The following is a 22207-nucleotide window of genomic DNA, read 5'->3' on the forward strand; positions in this document are numbered from 1 at the left end:
GTGTATGATGTATTCTGGAGGATATTCCATATGCATTCGAGAAAAATGTGTATTCTGTAGTTTTAGTATGAAATGTTTTTGTGAAGTCCATCTGGTACAGTGTGTCAAAGTCCTTGTTCCCTTGTTGATCTTCTGCTTAGTTGACCTGTCCATTGTTGTGAATGGAGTGTTAAACTCCCCTACTATTACTGTATTATTATCAGTGTGTTTCTTTAATTTTGTTATTAATTGGTTTATATAATTAGCTGCTCCCACATTACAAGCATAGACACATTCGCAATTGTTATATCTTCTTGTTGGATAGATCCTTTTATTATGATATAGTGTTTTTTGTATCTTATTACAGTCTGATTTAAAATCTAGTTTGTCTGATATAAGGATTGCTACCCCAGCTTTCTTTTGATATCCCATGAGCATGTTAAATGGTTCTCCACCCCTTCATGTTCAATCTGGAGGTGTGTTTGGGTCTAAAATGTGTCTCTTGTAGACAGCATATTGACAGGTCTTATTTTTTTAATCCAATCTGATACCCTGTGTCTTTTGATTGGAGCATTTAGTCCATTTACATTCAGAGTTATTATTGAAAGGGAATTTAATGTCATTTTATTTACCTATAAAGTCACTGTTTCTGTAGATTGTCTCTATTCCTTTTCTGGTCTTTGTTACTTTTGGGCTCTCTTTGCTTAAAGGATCCCCTTTAATATTTCTTGCAAGGCTGGTTTAGTGATCATAAATTCTTTTAATTTCTGTTTGTCCTGGAATCTCTTAATCTCTCCTTCAATTCTTAACAACAGCCTTGCTGGATAAAGTATTTTTGGCTGCATCTTTTTCTCACTTAATATATTGAATATATCATGCCAGTCCTTTCTGGCCTGCCAGGTCTCTGTAGACAGGTCTGCTGCCAGCCTTATGTTTCTCCCCTTATAGGTTAAGGACCTCTTGTCCCGAGCTGCTTTCAGGATTTTCTCTTCATCTATGAAATTTGCAAACTTCACTATCATATGTCGAGTTGTTGACCTATTTTTATTGATTTTTGAGGCATTTTCTCTTTGCCTCCTGGATTTGCATGCCTGTTTTCTTCCCCAGATTAGGGAAGTTTGGGAAGTTTCAGGTATAATTTGTTCAAATAAACCTTCTGCCCCTCTTTTTTCTTTCCTCTTCCTTTTGGATGCAGTTATTCTAATACTGCTTTGCTTTATCGTATCGCTTATCTCTTAAATCCTCCCTTTGTGATCCAGTCGTTGTTTATCTCTTTTTCTCAGCTTCCTTCTTCTCCATCATTTTGTCTTCTGTATCACTGTCTCTTTTACCTCATTTATCCTAGCATTAGGGCCTCCAATTTTTATTGTATTCCAGTAATAGCCTTTTTTATTTCAGCCTTATTAGATTTTAGTTATTTTATTTCTCCAATAAGTGATTCTCTAGTGTCTTCTGTGCTTTTTTCCAAGCCTGGCTACTATCTTTATGGTTGTTGTTTTGAATTTTGTTCTGACATCTTACTTATATCCATATTGATTAAATCCCTTGCAGTGAGTACTGCCTCCTGTTCTTTCTTTTGGGGTGAGTTTTTCTGTGTTGTCATTACGTGCAGAAAATAATAGATGAAAGGGAGCGAAAATACAAAAATAGAACAACACCAGAGAAACACACAGTAAACAAATCAGATAACAGAAACCAAAAAGAAAAAGAGAGAGAGAAAATCAAACCATAAGTAGAATGGAACACAGCTATAAACTAGATCCTGGGTGTATTTTTGTCCATTTGTTAGAAGAAACTAGATCCCAAAATAGGAAAGAAAGAGAAACTTCTGTTTATACAAAAAATACAATTTAATACAATGGAAGGAAACCAAAAATGAAAAAAATATATGTAATGTAAATGTAAAAATAAAAATTAAAAAAGGAATTGATAAAATAAGAAAATAGCTGAAAAGTAAAAAAATAAATAAATAAATTGGAAAGACTAAAGTATTATAAGAAAAAAACACAAATGCTATGTCCTGTTTTCCTTGATCGGTAAACTTCATATTAGCTGGATGTTCCTGCTGGCCTTCTGGTGGAGGCGCCTGTTGTGCTGATTCTCCTCATGTCTTCTTGGGAGGCATTGCATCCCCCTTATCAGGGGGCTGGTCTCAGTGTTAAGTGGCTCTGGATCTCATTATGTGGCCCTTTTTTGCTCCCTGAGGGCTTTCAGCGCTTATGGGGGGCAGGGGATGAAAATGACAGTGCCCGCTATCTCTAGTCTGGGATCTGAAATTTCACACTCCCCCTCTCTTAAGTGAGCCCTCAGAGAAAAGTAGTACATCACTCTTGTCTCCCTGGTATCCCTCTGAACTGTGTGTTCACCCAGCCTGTTACCTAGCGTTTTTATCTTAGGCATGCCACCTGTTTTTGAATATCCAAACGTTATGCACTCCTGCAAAGTGGACCCGTGCTGTTCCTTTCTGGGGTTGGAAGGGGGTCTTGTAGCACTTCTGTCTTTTGCTCAGCCCCTTTTGGGAGAAGTCACCGGACATACAGTGGTTTGTGGTTTATGGCAGCATCAAGCAGAAAGCTGGTGCTTAGACTCGGTATTTGCAGGCAGCTTCCCTCTTTTGATGTTTGGGAACTTTCCCATACTTGGGCACCCCTGTTTGTGACCCCAGGAATCCTGAGCCCATGCAGTCCCATCTGGGATTCCACCCCACTTGCCCCCTGAGCACTTTTGAGGCCAACTTCTAAATGTTTTGATTTTGTGCTTCGCTGCTTATAAAACTTTCCAGGAGTCTGCTTATGAAGGCTCCCTCCCTCCATAGTTTATCTTCTATAATACGGCCTCAGATTCACATCTCTCTACCTCATACCTTGCAAAATGTCGTTGCTTTTCTGTTTGTAGAACTGCAGCAATTCATTGTTTTCTCAGATCTCTGGTTAACTTTGGAGGTGTTCAGAATGATTTGGTAACTATTTAGCTGAATTCTAGGGACCAGATGAAATTAGGGTCGCCTACTCCTCCACCATCTGAACTCTTCCCCTGGAAATATCTATTTTGCAATGCCAAAAAATTGGACAACCTAGAAGAAATGGAGGAATTCCTAGAAACATAAAACCTTGAAACTGAATCTGGAAGAAATAAGAAAATGTGAACAGACTGATTGCTAGCGATAAAATTGAGTTGGGGGGGGCGGAAAACCCAAAAACTCCCACCACCAACAAGTCCAGGACCAGATGGTTTCTCAGGCAAATTCTACTAAACATTTAAAGAAGAGTTAATAACTGTACTTCTCAAACTATTCCAAAAAATTGATGAGGAAGAAAAGCTTCCAAATTCATTCTGTGAGGCTAGCATTACTCTGATACTACTACCAAAAAAAAAAGGAGGGCGGGAACACTACATCTCAATATCTCTGATGGACATAGATGCAAAAATCCTCAACAAAATATTAACAAGCCAAATCTGATAATACATTAAAAAACTCATTCACCATGATCAAGTGGGATTTATTCCCGTGATGCAGAGTGGCTCGGTATTCACAAAGCAATGAATGTGATACATTACATTAATAACAAAAAAGATAAAAACCGTATCATCTCCACAAATGCAGAAAAAGCATTTGACAAAGTACAACATCCAGTCATGATAAAAACCCTAAGAAAAGTAGGTTTAGAGGGAACATATTTCAACAAAAAAAAGCCCATATATGAATAACCCACAGCTAACATCATACTCAGTGGTGAAAACTGAGGCCCTTGCCTTTAAGATAAACAGGACAAGAATGTCCACTCAACCACTTTCATTGTACTGGAAGTCCTAGCCAGAGCAATCAGTAAAGAAAAAGAAATAAAAGACATCCATATTGGTAAAGAAGCAAAGCTTTCAGTATCTGCAGATGACAAGATTCTATATATAGAAAACCCTAAAGACCACCCAAAACCACCGGAACTGATAAGTGAACTTAATATAAGTCCTAAAATAAAAAATTAGTATATAGAAACCTATTGCATGTCTTTACACTAGTAATGACATAGCAGAAATTAAGAAAACAGTCCCATTTACAGTTGAACCACGAAGAATGAAATATTACAGAATAAACTTAACCAGAAGGTGAGAGACCTATACTCAGAAAAGTATTTAATATTGATGAAATAAATTGAAGGTAACAAACACATGGAAAGATCATGGATTGGAGGAACTAATATTGTTAAAATGCCCGTACTACCCAAAGCAATTTGCAGATTTAATGCAGTTCCTATCCAAATACCAGCAACATTTTTCACAGAACTGGAACAAATATTCCTGAAATTTGTATGGAACTATAGAAGACCCAACATAGCCAAAGTAATCTTGAAAAGGAAGAACAAAGCCAGAAGTAATCAGAATCCCAGATTTCAAGGTATTTTATAAAGCTGTAGTAATTGAAACAGTATGGTACTGGCACAAAAATAGATGCATAGATCAGTGGAACAAAAGAGTCTAGAAATAAACCCATGCTTATATGGTCAGTTAATCTATGACAAAGGAGGAAAGAATGTACAATGGGGCAAAAAATTCTTTTTAACAGATGGTGTTGGGAAAACTGGACAGCTACATGCAAAAGAATGAAACTGGGCCACTTTCTTACACCATATGCATAAATAAACTAAAAATGGATTAAAGTCCTAAATGTGAGACCTGGAGCTATAAAATTCCTAGAAGAAAACATAGGCAGTAAATTCTTTGACCTTGGCTATAGAAACACTTATTAGATATGTCTCCTCTGGCAAGGGAAACAAAAGCAAAACGAAACTGTTGGCACTACACTGAAATAACAAGTGCTTGCACAGCAAACGAAACCATCAACAGAATAAAAAGAATAAAAAGAGAACCTACTGAATGGGAGAGGCAAATGATGTCTTAACTAGCGGTCAGTATCCAAAATATATAGAAAATTTATACACCTGTACTCCAAAAGAACAAATAATCCAATTAAAAATGAGCAGAGGACCTGAATAGACATTTTTCTAAAAAAGACATACACAGGCAAAAGACACATGAAAAGATGTTCAACATCACTAATTATCAGGGCACTGCAAATAAAAACCACAATGAGATATTATTTTATACTTGTCAAAATGGCTAAAACAAAAAAGTACAAGAAATAACAAGTGTTGGCAAGGATGTGGAGAAAAAGGAACCCCATGCACTATTGGTGGGAATACAATTGGTGTAGCCCTATGGAAAACAGTATGGAGTTTCCTCAAAAAATTAAAAATAGAACTACCATATGATCCAGTAATTCCACTTCTGTATATTTGCCCAAAGAAAATGAAAACATTAATTTGAAAAGATATGTACATCTCTATGTTTATTGCAGCATCATTTACAACAGCCAAGATATGGAAGTATTCTTAGTGTCCATTGATAGATGAATGGATGAAGATGTGGTACACACACACAGACAAGCACACAGACAATATTTCCCAGCCATAAAGAAGAGTGAGATCTTGCCATTTGCAACAACATGGATGGACCTAGGGTGTAATGTAATGTGAAATACAGAGAAAAACAAACACTGTATGATTTACTCAGGTAGTAGTTATTAAACAAAACAAGTGAACAAAGAATGGTAAAGAAATACAATAAAAAAAGACTCAAAAACAGAGAACAAACTGATGGTTGCCAGAGGGCAGTTGGGTTGCATCAGGGGTGTGAAATAGATATAGGGGAGTAAGTCTACACTTACCTTGATGAGCACTGAGAAATGTATAAAATTTTGAATCATTTTATTTTATACCTGAAACTAATATAACACTCAATGTTAATTTTACTTGAATTAAAAAATGGGGGCACCTGGGTGGCTCAGTCATGCCTTCGGCTCAGATCATGATCCCAGGGTCCTGGGATCAAGCCCCGCATTGGGCTCCCTGCTCCGCGGGAAGCCTGCTTCTCCCTTTCCCACTCTCCCTGCTTGTGTTCCCTCTCTCGCTATGTCTCTCTGTCAAATAAATAAATAAAATCTTTAAAAAAAGAAAAAGAAAATATATATTTTCCAAAGCCCTGGTAACACTAAGACTTAACTATTTTATAATAGTATTTATCATTTTGAAAGACAAAAATGGTGGCATTTTGAATTCTCAGGAATTTTTTTCTTTGAGTAGAAGTAACTCAGGTTACATTTTTCTGAAGTATTTATTGTCCATTTACATTTCCTTTAAACGTCTTTTAAAATTCATTTATGTATATAAGGCAGAAACAATAAAAATTTAAGGATTGTTTTTGGTATTGCTGAAGTTATTGAAAAGTACGAATTAATTAGCTAAGAAAATTCTGAAAATGAGTAATGAGAGGCTCACTCTACTAGTTGGTAGACTGTATCATAAAGCTACAGAAAATATTAATGTATGTCATTGGTTCAGCAACTGGCAGATGGATCAGTTGAACAGAAGCAGACCTAAGTATATGTAATAATTAATGTTAAAAATGATGTTCTGCCTTTTCCTTTCTCCATAATTGACCACTGATTAACAACTTGAAAAAAACGTATCTGTTACATCATACCATCCCCCCAAATCTAGATGTAATAAACAATAATATAAAACAATTAGAAAAAATGTAGATGAAATACTGTTGGATTTGAGAATTCTAAAAGTATAAAAGCAAACAAAGTAAATATTTTACTTGTTTAAATCCCATGAATACTTAGCCTTTTACCATTATATATTTATTTCCTGTTTAGTGCTTCTTATCTTTAATGTCAATTTGATGTTAATATTGCCACTTCAGTATTTCTATTTTTGTTTATCTTTTGTTCTACATCTTTATTTTCTTCTTTTTATAAACCACATTTTATTTTTATCTAAACAATACATGCACATGATAATAAAATGATACAGTGACCAAAATAGCAGCCCCCTCCCTTTTCCTGCCCACCCCAGTCCTGCTTCTTAAATTTTTCATTTCTTTTAATTTTTTTCTTACGGTATTTACATGATTTTATTTTTGACAGCATTGTGCTAATTGAATAGGATGATCAGGAAGTAGCAGACACATTTAAAGCCTTACTAAGATACATATGAAATAGAGGTTGGAAGATAACCCCCTAAAAGTCTGGGGGCCAGTGGCTATCTCACTAAAATATCTGGCCATTCAGTGGTCCTGGGCATGTCATCAAAATAGTGGAGGAGGATGGTGTTTTCTGGAATGTAAAGATGATGGAGGTGTCTGTGGATTGTTGTGGTGGACAGACTCAAATGTGGCCCCTAATGACTGCCACTTCCTGGTATTCATGCTCTTGACCCCTTCCTTCGAGTGACACTTGCGGCTTGCTTCTTATCATCAGTTACAGCCACAATGATATAGGGCAATTCTGTGATTACATTACATTACGTATGATGCTGTCTTGCTAGCACACTTGCTCTAGGTTTTTTTCTTGTTGGTTTGACAAAGTAAGTGATGCTGGGGAAGCCTATATGGCAAGGAACTGTTCATATCTTCTTGGACTGGAGAGTTGTCTCCAACCACTTGCTAGCAGGAGGTCAGGGACCTGTTCTACAACCAGTCACAAGGAAATAAATTCTTCCAACAATGTGAGCTTGGAAGTGGATTCTTTTCCATTTGAGCCTCCAAATAAGAATATAGAGCAGTAAACACCTTGATTGGAGTCAAGTGAGACCCTAAGCAGATTTAGGTGAGCTGTGTTTAGACTCCTGACTCACAGAAATTGTGAGATAATAGATGGCCAAGACAACTACATTGTGGCAGAGAGCAGGTACATTAACACAGTGCAGAAGCAACAGTGGGAAAGTATCCTTATTCGCAATCCTTATACTTTATGCACAATAACGACTTACTTTGAGAGGTCCTTTTTATTTGGAGAAAAAGACATTAGCTCGGTCAGTAGCTGCATATCAGGAGCTAGGAATTGCAATTAAAGTGAAAGTCACCACCTGATTAAGTTTAGGATAATCCATAGTTCTCTAGGATCTGTCTTTTATGTAGGCTGAACTGGTGAGTTTAATGGGGATGTAATAGTTTTCATCACCTCTGTTTTTTGAAGTCTGATTAAACTCTGCACCTACTCCAGGGATATAACATTGCTTCTAGTTTATTGTTGTGATAAGGAGAGGAAATTCCATGAACTTTAGATATTCCTACCATTATGCCCCTTACGTCATGGGTCAGGAAGGCCAAATGGGGTTCTTCCAGTTGCCAAATGTGTCTTTTCCAAGTGTATATTTAGGAACCAAGGAAATAACCACAGAGTGGGTCCCTGGACTATTTATGTTCAGTATCAGTTAGACTTGATTTACAACCCTATGTATCACCTGACCACCATAAGTCCCTAATTTAACTGGTGGACCACAGTAGCATTTTGGATCCCCAGAAATTAAGGTCAGTTCAGAGACTTTATTTATACACAAAATGTCTAGATAATTCCTTTTCATAGTGCATTGTACCTCTAATTAATAGCTGCAAATCTCTGAGGAAGGATTAGAGGATGTATGGTGTGTGCTTGTAATAATTATGCAAGGTTTTTCTTCAAGGAACCTACCTGGTCTCCATGTCTTTTAATGTTCTCTGGGTCTGTGAACTAACTCAGGATTGTCAACTAGTGAAGGCTGTAACTTTTCCACCATGTTGGTTGATATAAGTTAAACTTTTGGCTACCAGATCTAGAATTTTTTCTGTTGCATAAATCAAACAGTATTATGGTAGGCTTCGACCTTTTTTGTTCCCAGGGGTACTCTAATCCATTATCTATTGCCAAAGATCTCCATAGGGCAAGACATTCTGATTACCAGTACATCCCTGCTGCCCTTAACAAATAATGTTCCCATCTTATCTTTCATGATTAGATGTGGCTACTTGGGCTGTGTTACCTTGGATGCCATCATCTCCCTTGAAACCTGGAAGGTTTTCTTAATGGCCACATACCCTATAGTCATACCTGACTTACATAAGAGACTAGTCACAGACCTTTATAAGGATGTAGATCCTCCCTTTACCAGTGTGGTTCTCATTGCTTTCTGGACCCTCTTGTAGAACATAGTTGAGGAGGAGTAGGGGTATGAAATTCTTACAAGATAAATCCAGTCCCATATTCCTAGATCATTAGATTCTTTACTCCCTCCATATGCCAAGGAAGCTTGGTCATCTCACCCTTTAAAGGCAACTTTTATCTCACTAACCAGGTAAGGTATTACAGTCATTTCTAGCTACATGAACTAACACGTTAAATCTGGAGTCTCCAGTAAGTGCACTCCTATCCATTAGTTTGGCCTGATGTAGCATTATATTTCATCCCCCTTGGTCAGTTGCTTTTAGAATCCACTATCACATGTAGCTCTTGAGTTTCTGTTGGGTATTTAAGCTCTTTCCTGCTGGGTCATTGTGTGTACTTGTCTTTTTGGAGCATATTGAGATTTGACCCTAGTTATGGATCTAGAGGTAATAGAGATGGTTGTGGGTCTTAATGAACATTCCCCTTCAAGGTTATCTGCCCACGTGAGATTATCAGAGATTTTTCAAGCCAGAGAAGGCTAGTGTTCTCAGACACTGGAAAGCAAGCTACTTTCACTGGTATTGGAGGCTCCCAATTATGAGTAGGGTTTGGGGAGGGAGGAATGGGGACAGGTTCAAAATTGTTAAGTTTCATGTAGGACAAACCAGATATCTCTGTTCCCAGTTTCAGGATTCTATTCTTTTCCTGATCCAGGTCCTAATTTTCAAATGAGAAACTTGATGAGACCGAATTCAACTGTTGTTGTAATTCAGCAACCTACACAATTCAATTTTTGCCTTGTTTGGGGCGCCTGGGTGGGTCAGTCAGTTGGGCATCTGCCTTCGGCTCAGGTCATGATCCTAGGGTCCTGGGATCGAGCCCCACATTGGGCTCTCTGCTCAGCAGGGAGCCTGCTTCTCTCTCTCCCTCTGCTGCTCCCCCTGCTTATATTCTCTCTTTCTCTCTGTGTCAAATAAATAAGTAATAAATTTTTGCCTTGATTTTCAGCAGTATCAGCCCCACACCTATAAGAAAGAAGATAATTCTTCTAGGGGAATCCTGGAAGCTCTCTGGTTCTCTCATTGTGACTGAGAGTTAATGGACTGAGCTTGACATTTTCTAAGTGCTCAAGTATACACAAAAGGATCTGTCTTATACTACTGTCCTTATAGTTATCATTACTGCCATAATGACAGATGCAGCAGCCACTTAAGCTTTCAGAGATATGCTTGAGTTGATGCTTCATCACAGTGTACCACAGGTGATACCTTGATTGGTTTCCTGAAACTACTGCATGTCATAGATTACTAGTATCCCTTTTCCTTGGCGAGGAGCTCAGCCCTGTGCTTAATCCCAAGAGCATGACCAAACCAATCCCCAAATCTAATCTTTACTTGTTTCTCTTTTGGAACCACTCCTGGGACCAGTTCTGAACCAATCTGGATTTAACCCAGAGTCAGAAACCACACAGTTATTTGAATTGGTAAAATTATATGTAATTAATAAATTATGATAAAGGAATAACTATAAAGATGTAAAGATAACACTAAATGAGACTCTAGGGTTCAAAGACATTTCTCAAGGGAAGAAAGACTTGGATGTGCCCCTCCTCTTCCTCATACTTGGGTTTGGACCTTGTTGGAGAAGGTGGGTTTGCAGCCTTTTGAATGACAGAGGGGTTCACTGGATTGCCTTAGCCAGAGCTGGTTCACATTTGCTAGGCAGCAGGAAGCAACATTCTGAGATATAGTCATGTTGACTATGGTAGACAGTATTACAGTGGAAGATGAGGCACTGCTGCCAGATGAGACTTGGAGCATGCGAGTGTCTGTGTTGGGAGGGCTGCATCAAGAGGGTAATCACCAATCCCAGGCTGGGGCACAAGAATACTGAAGAACTGCACACTCTTAGCATGAGGTTAAGATAGACCACCACTGATGGATTATGCAGCAAGAGTAAAAAACACAAAACTCTTAACATAGCAAAACCAGGAAGAGAAGTCCCCCTTCTTCCTTGAATGTCCTTTCAAAGTCCTGTGCTAATAAAGCTTAACATAGTATTTGAAGGAGAAGTGCTTGCAAAGTCTAGTCCATTATTATAGAGCAGATACTGGTGGGGTAACTTTGGTGCTGAGGCACAGTAAATTGGTAATGGTTGCACAGAGGTTTTCCTCAGATGTTTGGTGTTAGCAGCTATTTGCTTATCTTAAGAGAGAGGCATTGAATGCAGATGGATGCTTTGTCTGTGGGAGTAGAGTTTGTATATGTTGTGTTTAATTATTGGTCCTGGTATTTATAAGATTTTCTCTTTTTCCTTGGGATTCATGAATTTTACCTGGCTATGCTTATATGTGTCATTTTCCCATTCTGTCAGAACTAGATAAGCCATGTTTTTGTTCAGATTTAAATCTTTTATTGGTCAGGTAGATTTTCCTCTTAAAATGATCCTCTTAAGAAACACTTAATTGTGTTTCTTTTCATTCCTTGTTAAACACCTGTATATTTTATATCTCCTGTATACATCTGCCAAGTATTTTACCTCTTCCCTTATGAATTCCATTTGTATATTTTTCTTTTATCTTGAGATTCCCTCCCCCACTGAACTTCCAGGACATTAAATTCATTTTCCATAGTGATTATTCTTTCATTGAACCAATGAGTATTTAAATTTGAAAGTTTTTTATTTTTTAAACTTCGAGAATGTCCTTTCCATTCTTTAAATTTTCCATCTGTTTCAAATATACCCATCTTGGCTGATGAGTGAGTCTTATTTTGCTTTGACTTCTTAAGGCTTTTTTCAATTTGGATGGTCAAGTCAAAAATTAGGATCCCTCCTTTGGCACAAATTCATGTATAATAGGTGTTGTCATGGTCTCCATTCCTGTGAGTATCACATAACCAACAGTTCTGTTAGTTGGATAGTACTTTTCCAGCCTTAGGTATAGGAGGCAACTCAACTTATCCTAGTGGTCCCTTGCAGTTCCTCTGAGGCCAAGAATTTATAGCAGGCCTTCCTAGGACCACATACCTCAGGGCTTCTGCTATCCTAAAGAAGATTAAGTAATCTCTGAAGCCTCCAGTTTTTGAAGGAAGAAGAAGTAGCAGTCTTTGCAGGCTTTTGTTTTTTGCTTTTTGGTTTCCTTTTGGCTGGTATCCACCCATCTCACGCTTAGCTCAGAAAGTACTTAATTTTGTACTGTTTCTTTTATCTAACAACCCCTGCAAGAATCCATAGCCTTGATTGCATCCTGCAGGCTTTGCTACCTTACTTGCCCTAGTAGTTGTTTTGTCCTAAATGGAAGTGTGATGACCATTATATCAAGAATTCATATTCAAGTTGTCATCTGCAGAATTTCTCAGACGAGAACTTCTGCAAGATAAATATCACAAATGCAAAGACATGTTATGAACGGAGGAAAATATTACAAAAGCTTGACATTAAGAGGAATGATACTTAAAGTGTCATTTTAATTTTTCTCTACCATTTTATTTAGACATAATTATTACAGTATTCAGGCTTATATACTTGTTGGTAGTGTCTTTCTGTTTCAGAGCAGATAATACAAAACAAAAGAGAAAACTAAGATTAGTGTCAAGTGAAATTATGAAATATGCTGTGTATGGGACATAGTGTTTATTTGTCTGAAAAATGGCATTGAAGTAATATTATAATCTGTGATTCTATTCCTAACTGTGGAATAAAATCTGGCCTGTCATTAAAGGTCACAACATTTATCTGAGCTTAAAAACAAATTTCTCTGAATGTATGCAATAATATAATTGTGTAAAAGGGCAGTGATGGGATCACATTGGCCAGAAACCGCAGTTAGTTAATACAGTAGGAATAGGAGTAGCAGTGAAAGAAATAGCATTACATGTGTAGGATCAGTCTGGTTTTTTCCCTTGAAGTGTTTACTTAAAAAAAAAAAAGTCCTTGGAGAGCTCTGAAAACCCAAGAACATTTTAGCTTATACCTGAGGGTAAAATAACAGTCTAGTCTCATGGTGTAATAAAGAACTCTCAGTCTACCTGTATAATATTTACATTTACATTCACAGAAAACATGTATATGATATTGCTAAAAGCTACATGGAAAAAATCATCTAGATATTAATTATTATATAGTCATTCTCACTTTGGAAGAGGGAGGGCCCTTCATTTAAGATTTCTAGGTAGGGTCTTTAGTTTACAATGTAGCGTGTTGTCTTTGCCATCTGCTTGTCTTCCTCTGAAGCAAATGAATCTACTCTTAAGCAACACTATAGAATACTAATTCTCTATGTCCTTGTCTGCTTAACCAAGGTCTTAATCAAATGGCCTGCGGAAAGAAGTATATTTATCTCCTAGAGTTTGAAGAATATGCACTCAGTGTACTGTGTAGAGATTCAGATTGAATTGATTGAGTTTTCTTTTAGTAAGTTGAGCTTATAAAAAGCTTAGAAGAAGATTTAAAACTCACTTTTAACTACAACATTGACTATTTTGTGCCACATATTTGTATTTTCTCTTTGAACCTTGACTTTTTTTGTTGTTTTTGCTTTAGTTTTTCTTTCCCAATTTTTAAAATGTTATTTTTCTAAATACCTCGAATTCTTTACTATACTCTCCTCTATTATAATATGATAAAATTGTTATAGCAAATGTAATGATTTTTCTCATTTTACCCAAAGTGGTGATGTATAACTACCAAGCCTGAATTATAAAAATCTGCCATGCTTTTCTTTGTTTTCCTCTTTATCAGCTGGATATTGGTTTCTCAGGGTCAACCTTGGAAGCCTCTTATAGGGGATCATAGAGCTTCTGTCAGCTTAGGTCCCAGAATGATTGTGTGACTTTAACTTATAATTCAGATATTCAAAAGCTGTGACCTTCTCTTTGAGAGACTGTAGGTATGTTACCAGAAGTGTTCTTTGTGGGGTGCCTGGCTGCCTCAGTCAGTAGAGTATGTGAATCTTGATCTTGGGGTTGTAAGTTCGAGCCCACGTTGGGTGTAGAGATTACTTTAAAAAAAAAAAAAGGTGTTCTTACTGGTAATCTTGAAATTGTACTGCTTATCTTTCCCTACTCCTTAAATGAGGACAACTTATATTGAAATGTAATAGGAGGGTGCCTGGGTGGCTCAGTTGGTTAAGCGTCTGCCTTCGGCTCAGGTCATGATCCCAGGTCGCTGGGATTGAGTCCCACATAGGGCTCCCTGCTCAGCAGGGAGTCTGCTTCTCCCTCTCCCTCTGCTGCTCCTCCTGCTTGTGCTCTCTCTCTCTCTCTCTGTGTCAAGTAAATAAATAAAATCTTCAAAAAAAAAAAAAAGAAACAATAGGAATTTCTTAAGGTGGAAGCTTAAATCATTGAATTAGACCTTTTTTTTGGTAAATATTTAAAGCTATATATTTCTCTCTAAATACTGTTTTAGACTAAGTTCTAAAAATCTGCATTCTACAGATTTTGATAATGTATTTTCTTCATAATGTGTTTCTTCATGATAAATTTACCACTTTATTATTATAAAATGCTTCTTTTAATATTTGTAATACTCCTTGTCTTGATTTCTACTTTTGTATGATAGAAATATAGTCATAATAGCTTTATTATAAAGTTTGCATGATAGTATTTTTTTCATTCTTTCAGTACAATCTGTCTGTGCTTCTATATGTAAAGTGTGTCTCTCGTAGATACTGTGTGATTGGGTTTCTTTATACAGTCTGGATGGTCTTTGTCTTTCAAGAGGAATGTTTAGTCTATTGCTTGATTTTGTTTTAGTTTTCTTAGTCTGAAAAGTTTTCATTTTGCTTTTATTTGAAAGATATTTTTTGCTGGATAAAAAATTCTGCATTTTTTTCCCCTCATTTTTATTGCGATACAGTTGACATATAACATTGTGTAAGTTTAAAGTGTGTAACTTTGATTTATTTGTATATTGCAAAATGATTACCACTATAGCATTAGCTAGTAACACACCAGCCCTTTGTATTATTTCCATTTGTTTTTTGTGGTGATAACATTTAAGATTAAAGAGTACAGTATCATTAGCTGTAATCATCATTCTGTACATTATCCCCAGAACTTGTTAATCTTATAATTGGAAGTTTATATCTTTTGACTGATTCCTTCCCATTTCCCCTATCTTCCGGTCCCTGGTAACTACCACTCTATGTCTGTTTCTCTGAGTTTGGCTTTTTTTTAGATTCCCTGTATAAGTGAAATCATGCAGTATATTTTTATCTGTCTGACTTATTTCACTTAGCATTATGACTTGAAGGTTTATCCAGGTGGTTACAAGTGACAGGATTTCCTTCTTTCTCTTGGCTGAAAAGTATTCCAATGTATATATACTACATTTTCCTTATTCATTCATCCATTGAAAGGCACTTAGGTTGTTCCATATTTTGGCCATTGTGAAAAATGATGTAGTGAACATGAGAGTGCAGCTATCTCTACAAGATCCCCCCACTTTTATGTTTATGTTTTTGATGTCACATTTACATTTTTTATATTGTGTGTTCATTGAAGTGATAGCTATTTTTAATATTTTTGTCCTTTAACTTTTATACTAAAGTAGTTAACACACTACCATATTATAATATTAGGGGTTCTGAATCTGTCCATGTGCTATGTGTGTCATATATTATCATGGTCTTTTTTAAAGATTTTATTTATTTATTAGAGAGAGAGAGAGAAAGAACAAGGGAGGGGAGGGGGAGAGGGAAAGGCAGACTCCCCACTGAGCAGGGAGCCTGACGGGGGTGCTCAATCCTGGGACTCCAGGATCATGACCTGAGCCCGAAGGCAGATGCTTAACCAACTGAGCCACCCAGGAGTTCTGTATTTTGTCATGTTTTCATGTTAATAACAGAGTCCTTTTGTTTCAGCTGAAATCTCTTTTCAGCATTTCTTGTAATGCAGGTTTAGTGGTGATGAGTTCCCTCAACTTTTGTTTAGGGAAGGTCTTTATTTCACTTTCAGTTTTGAAGGAAAGCATTACTAGGTAAAGTATTCTTGGTTGATAGTTTCTTTCTTTTAGCACTTTGAATTTATCTTTCCATTTTCTCCTGGCCTGCAAGGTATCTGTATCTTGTTTTGGGATCAGGGTAATGCTTGCCTCTTAAAGTGACTTTGGTAAAGTTTCCTCCACTTCTATTAGAAAGGATTTGTATTAATTCTAATTTGAATGTTTGGTAGAATTCACCAGAGAAGCTGACTCGTCCTATAATGTTGTTTGTTAGGAGGCTTTTCATAACTTATTTAGTCTCCTTACTAGTAAGTGCAGGTGTTCTATTAGATAATGGTTCGGTCTCGGGAGTTTTTATTTTCTAAGAATTTATCCATTTTTTCTAAGTTGTCCAATTTCTTAGCATATGATTATTTATAGTAATATCTTAGGATCCTTTCTATTTCAGTGGTATCAGTCATAACATGTCTTAGGTCTGATTTTGAGTCATCTTTCTTCTAGACGAGTCCAAAGGTTTGTCAGTTTTGTTCATCTTTTCAAAGAAGCAGCTCTTAGTTTCATTGATCTTTTCTATTATTCTATTTCACTTATTTCTACTCTCATCTTTATTATTTCCTTCAAACTTTGGGCTTTATTATTTTTTTTTCTAGTTCCTTTAAGTATACAGTTAGGTTATATATTTGAGGTTTTTATTGTTTCTTGATATAAGCATTTATCACTGTGAGCTTCCCTCTTAGAACTGCTTTTGCTCCATCCCATAAATTTTGGTATGTTAAATTTACATTTTCCTGTGTTTCAAGGGAAGAAGAAAAGAATAGAGAAGAACTACAAAGATAGCCAGGAAATAAACAAAATGGCATTAAGTACATACTTATCAGTAATTACTTTAAAGGTAAATGGACTAAATTTGCAAATCAGAAGACATGGAGCAGCTGAATGGATAACAATAAGAAGATCCATCTACATGGTGAGAGACTCACCTTAGATATAAGGACTCACATGGCCTTAAATCAAAGGGATGGAAAAATGTATCCCATGCAAATGGAAACTATAAGAAAGCTGGATTAGCTATATTTACACCAGCCAAAATAGATTTTAAAAACAAGGATTGTAATATGAGACAACAAATCCTGTTATGTAATGATAAAGGGGTCAATCCAATAAGATGATACAGCATTTGTAAATATTTATGCACCCAACTAGGAGCACCTAAATATGTAAAGAAAATATTAAAGAGACCTAAAGGGAGAAATGTACAGCAGTCCAATAATAGTGGGGGACTTTAATACCCCACTTACATCAATTCATAGATCATTTATACAGAGTCAGTAAGGAAACCTTAAATGACAGGTTAGACTAAATAGTCCTAACAGATATTTGCAAGACATTTCATCCAAAAGAACAGAATACACATTCTTCTCAAGTTCACATGGAACTGTTTTCCAAGACAGATCATGTGTTAGGCCAGAAAACAAGTCTTTTTTTTCTTTTAAACTTTATCTTTTTAAGATTTTATTTATTCATTTGAGACACAGAAATACAGAGAGAGAGAGAGAGCATGAGCAGGGGGAGAGGCAGAGGGAGAGGGAGAAGCAGGCTCCCCGCTGAGCCAGGAACCTAATGTGGGGCTCAATCCCAGGACCCCAGGATCATGACCTGAGCTGAAGGCAGACAATTAACCATCTGAGCCGCCCAGGTGCCCCCTGAAAACAAGTCTTAATGATGATCAAAATCATATCAAGCATATTTATTTTACGTCCACAATAGTATGAAACTAGAAATTAATTATATGAAAAAAACTGGAAAAATCCATAAATATGTGGAGATTAAACATGCTGTTGAACAGTGTGTCAAAAGAAATCAAAAGAGAAATAAAAAAATAACTTGATCCATTATTTTTTAAAATACGCTTTCTATATTTTCTTCTCATTTCCTTTTGGGACTCCAATGATGTATATGTTATTTCTTTTGTCAGTATGCCATAATTCCCATAAGCTTTCTTCATTCCTTGTCACTCTTCTTTTTGCTGCTGTATTTAGATAATTTCATTTGATCTGTGTTCTAGCTTACTGATTCTCCCTTCAGCTTATTCAAGTTCATTGTTGAAATGCTTACTCAATTCTTCATTATACTCATTGTATTCTTTAGCTCCAGAATTTCTGTTGTGCTTTCTTACATTTTCTTTCTTTGTTAAACTTTTTATTTTGTTATTATATATTTTTTCTGATATCTTTATCTGTGTTCTTTTGGACCTCTCTGATTAGGTGTATAATTTTTTTTTTTTAATTTTGGAATGCTTAATGAATTTGCATGTCATCCTTGCATAGGGGCCATGCTCATCTCTGTATCATTTCAATTTAGTATATGTGCTGCAGAAGCAATCACCAAAAACTATTTTGAATTCTTTGTTCAACAGTTTCTGGATCTGGATTTCTTGGGGCCAGTTACTGGAGGTATACCTCATTCCTTTTGTGGAGACAAAGTTCCTTGATTCTTCATAATCCTGAAGCTGTGCTTTCATGTCTATGCATTAAGAAGCAGTTACCTCTTCCATAAGGGGAGCCTTTTACCTGTGTGTGAGGGCACACTTAATCATGCGGTGACCTTTGGTCTACTGGTGTAGGGTAAGCAATGTGGCATGTGGTGGCACTGGGTCCAGGAAGGTGTGATGTCTTTTCGGTTCAGGCCACCATGTTCCACTGCATTGACAACCAGGTGGTTTTTAGTGAGCACTGTGGAAGATCTGTACTGGCTGCAAGGGCTGTTTGGGTCCTAAGCAACACCTCCAGTTTGGTAGCTAGGGACCAAGGCAGACAGTGATCGTGGCCAGAGCCAATGGGGTGCACACACTCAGCTGTGGTGGGTAGCTGGAGCTGTCTATGCAGTGGAAGAGACCTGCCTCAGACACAGTTATAGTAATAAGTATCAGTGCAGGTAGCAAGGGCTAGAGCCAAATATGGGCTCACTGGTAGCTGTAGAGGCCCTGGCTGGCAGTGTGCTCTCCTGTGGTTGCATACTCCCTCCAGGCAAGCACCCTGCGGTGGAGGCCACGGGTGGGGCTTGGTGGGTTGCAGTTGTGGGTACACAGCCTAGAGGAGCTGTACCTAGAGGTACAGATGGGCAAGGTGGACCCAGACAGTGACAGAAGGTAGGGCCTCCTGATCTGAGCCTACCAGCAGCTGTAGGGTTTCTTGGCTTTTGGTATACTCATCAGTGGCTGCCTATTTCGCTAGCCTTGTGCATGCATGCTGCAGTGGGAGGCCAGTGATGAGTGTTAGGTCAGTGGTGCACAGCTAGAGGGGCTACCTCTGAGTGTGGGAACAGTGTTCAGTGATGGGGAAGTGGCACTAGGCTGGTGTCTTATACTCACCTAGCTGTAGAAGCTCAAATTGGCTGCTTATGTGGCTCATTGGCTCCTGTGGGGCTACAGAGGGACTCAGGTGACTGGCGTCTTACACTTCTGCAGCCATAGAGATGCTGCATGGGTGTGGGGCAGATCTGGTGGTGGCAGGGAAAGGTTTCAGGGAGAGACTCAGGCAGCTGGTTTCAGCCTACAGAAATACCTGTGGGGAGAAATCTGGCAAGATCTGCAGGAGTCCACAGTGGCTGTGCTAACCTTTGGCTTTGTCAGTGGTAAAATATGCTGAGTTTGTCTGTAGAGTAGGTCTCTGAACCATGATTGCTGCTGGTGCTTGTCTGCTATTAATAGCTTCTGCTTTTATTCCTTGTTCCTAGCTAGCTCAGTACATCTTTGGGTTGCTGATCTAGGGGTGAAACCAAAGGTGGACTTCTGCACAGTGTCCTGCAAGGCTGGGGAACTGGTTGCTCACCATATTCTTCCTTTCCTAGCAAGAGGAACTCTTTTTAACTGGGAAGTTCCTTCTGAGCACTGTGAACTGGTGTTAGTTTGGGGGATGGGATTATGCATGCAAAATGAAGTTGCCTTCCTTCTCATGTGATGATTCTCACTTTTCTTGTTGTTAAAATGTCCTAAGTGGACTCTAGAGGTCTCCTGGAGTTGTTCGTGGATTGCTGTCCGTTTGTGGATCTTTGTGGGATCATAGGGAAGCTGGGTCTTTTCACCAAGTGATGGGCAGTTTTTTCTTTCCGTACTTTAAATACGTCTTTTCATTATCCCTTGGCTTTCATTCTTTTTGATGAGACATGTGCCATATTTCTTATCCTTTGGTCCCCCGTGTGTGTACCGTATGGCTACTTAAAAATATTTTCTCTAGTGAAGATTCCCCACAATGTGTCTTATGTGGTTTTCTGTTTTATCCTGTCCCCTAGGCTAAGCCAAGGCCTTATATATTATGAAATACTGTATAATCCAGCAACCTATGCCCATACTTGGCAGTACCTCTAACAATCACCAATGTCTGCCAATTCAAGAAGGATTTATCTCTCTGGAGTTTAGTTCTTTAGATTCTTTGGCTTTTACCCCCTCTTTTAAAATGTTTCCTTTCAGGGCGCCTGGGTGGCTCAGTCGTTAAGTGTCTGCCTTCGGCTCAGGTCATGATCCCAGGGTCCTGGGATCGAGCCCCGCATCGGGCTCCCTGCTCAGCGGGAAGCCTGCTTCTCCCTCTCCCACTCTCCCTACTTGTGCTCTCTCTCTCACTATGTCTCTCTCTGTCAAATAAATAAATAAAATCTTAAAAAAAAAAAATTTTTAAATGTTTCCTTTCAGAAGAATAACAAATTATACCAGAATCATTTATTAAATTAACCACTCCTTTTCCTCAAAAATTGAAGTATCTCCTTTGTCATAGCTTAAGTTCTGTATATACCTGGATTTATTTCTGTGCTCTATTTTCTTATATTTTCTAGTCCTACATTAGATTTGATCTATATTAATTTTCAGTACTTTTATGTTAAATTTTAATATTTATAATGCTCAAGTCCCTGTTAACTAGTTTTATTCAGAATGTTTTTGGACTCCTCACATACAGCTGGTAGGATTATACATTTGTACTGTCACTTTGGGAATTAAAATTTGTTCACCATCTTCACAGTGTTTTCACAATTATGGGCCCCATGTAGAAGTGGAGAAATGGCTTCCTCTTTAGCTTTGTGCCATACTTCCTTACCTTGGTCAGAAAGCATTTTTGCTTGAGCTGTGAATTTTAAAATCACTTGACCTGCTTTATCCATTCCTTGTCCTCACCACCATTCTTAGCCAACATGTCCTTGACACATTATTCAGCAGAACTGAACCTTGAACAGATATCATGGTATTCTTTCTTTTTCTTTTTACCCTCTTCTACAACTGTAATATTCTTTCTAAAAATTTTTTGTTTACCTTCAAAGTAAAACCTTCCAGACACTAATGTGATGAGACAGAGAAACAGAGTGTTATATACATTAGCAATTAAAAAAAAGTCTCTCTTTCACATGGAAGAAGGGAATGTGGTTGCTCTTCAGTAGAAGAGGTCATTAAAGAAGGCATATGCTCAACCAGAATGGTTAAATTAATAGTATTGATGATACATAGTATTGGTGAGGATGTGGAACACCCAATCTCATACATTAGTAGATTTCATAAATTGCTGATGGAAGTATAATTTAGTACACTTGTTTTGGAAAATTGTAGGGCATTGTCTACTAACCATCTACACACATATGTTCTATGTGTTAGTAAGTTTGCTACTGGGCATATACACAACAGAAAAAAGTTTATGTCCATCACAATATGTGTACAGTCATGTTTATGGCAATTTTATTCATGATAGCCTTAAAATGGAAACAGTAGTCCTGTCCTTAAATAGTAAAATGGATAATAAATTATGGTATGTTAATACAATCAGATGCTACCCAGCAGTGCAAAAAATTAAAGTACTAATACACATAACAACTGATAAACTTTGATTAAAAGAAGTCAAACATAAAAGATGATACTATTTATATGAATTTCAAAAACATGTCCATTGTTAAGGAATAATAGTTAAACCCTTTGAGCTGGGGATGGTTTTTGACTGGAAGGGAGCATCAGGGAGCCATTTCAGTTTTGGAAGTGTCTTATACTTTCATCTTGGTTAGGATTACACAGGTATATGTATTTGTAAAATTTCATCAAGGTGTAACTTAAGTTTCATACATCTTACTGTATATAATTGTATTTTCATATAAAAGTAAAAATTTATTTTAAAAGTGTTTAAAAACTGTCATACATTTTCTCTGATACCCTACCCCCACCCAAGGAAACCTCAAACTATATCGCCTACAAGTATGCTATATGGAATCACATTAAATCTGCCTAACAGTTTAGAAAGACTTTATTAATAGAGCTTTAAGGCTTTTTTTTTT

At 37.3% G+C, this 22207-nt stretch overlaps 1 protein-coding gene and 1 non-coding gene across 3 annotated transcripts in view; one reads left to right on the top strand and one right to left on the bottom strand.

Moving 5' to 3' along the window:
• STAG1 (stromal antigen 1) overlaps positions 1 to 22207 on the top strand; it is a 415261-nt gene that overhangs the window by 153309 nt on the left and 239745 nt on the right. The gene's annotated exons all lie outside the window — the stretch shown is intronic.
• Positions 18187 to 18289, bottom strand: LOC123326976. Its single transcript, XR_006541449.1, has one exon. It is a non-coding gene; the product is annotated as a U6 spliceosomal RNA (small nuclear RNA).

The sequence above is a fragment of the Neomonachus schauinslandi genome, chromosome 1, assembly GCF_002201575.2.
Source record: "Neomonachus schauinslandi chromosome 1, ASM220157v2, whole genome shotgun sequence".
NCBI lineage: Eukaryota > Metazoa > Chordata > Mammalia > Carnivora > Phocidae > Neomonachus > Neomonachus schauinslandi.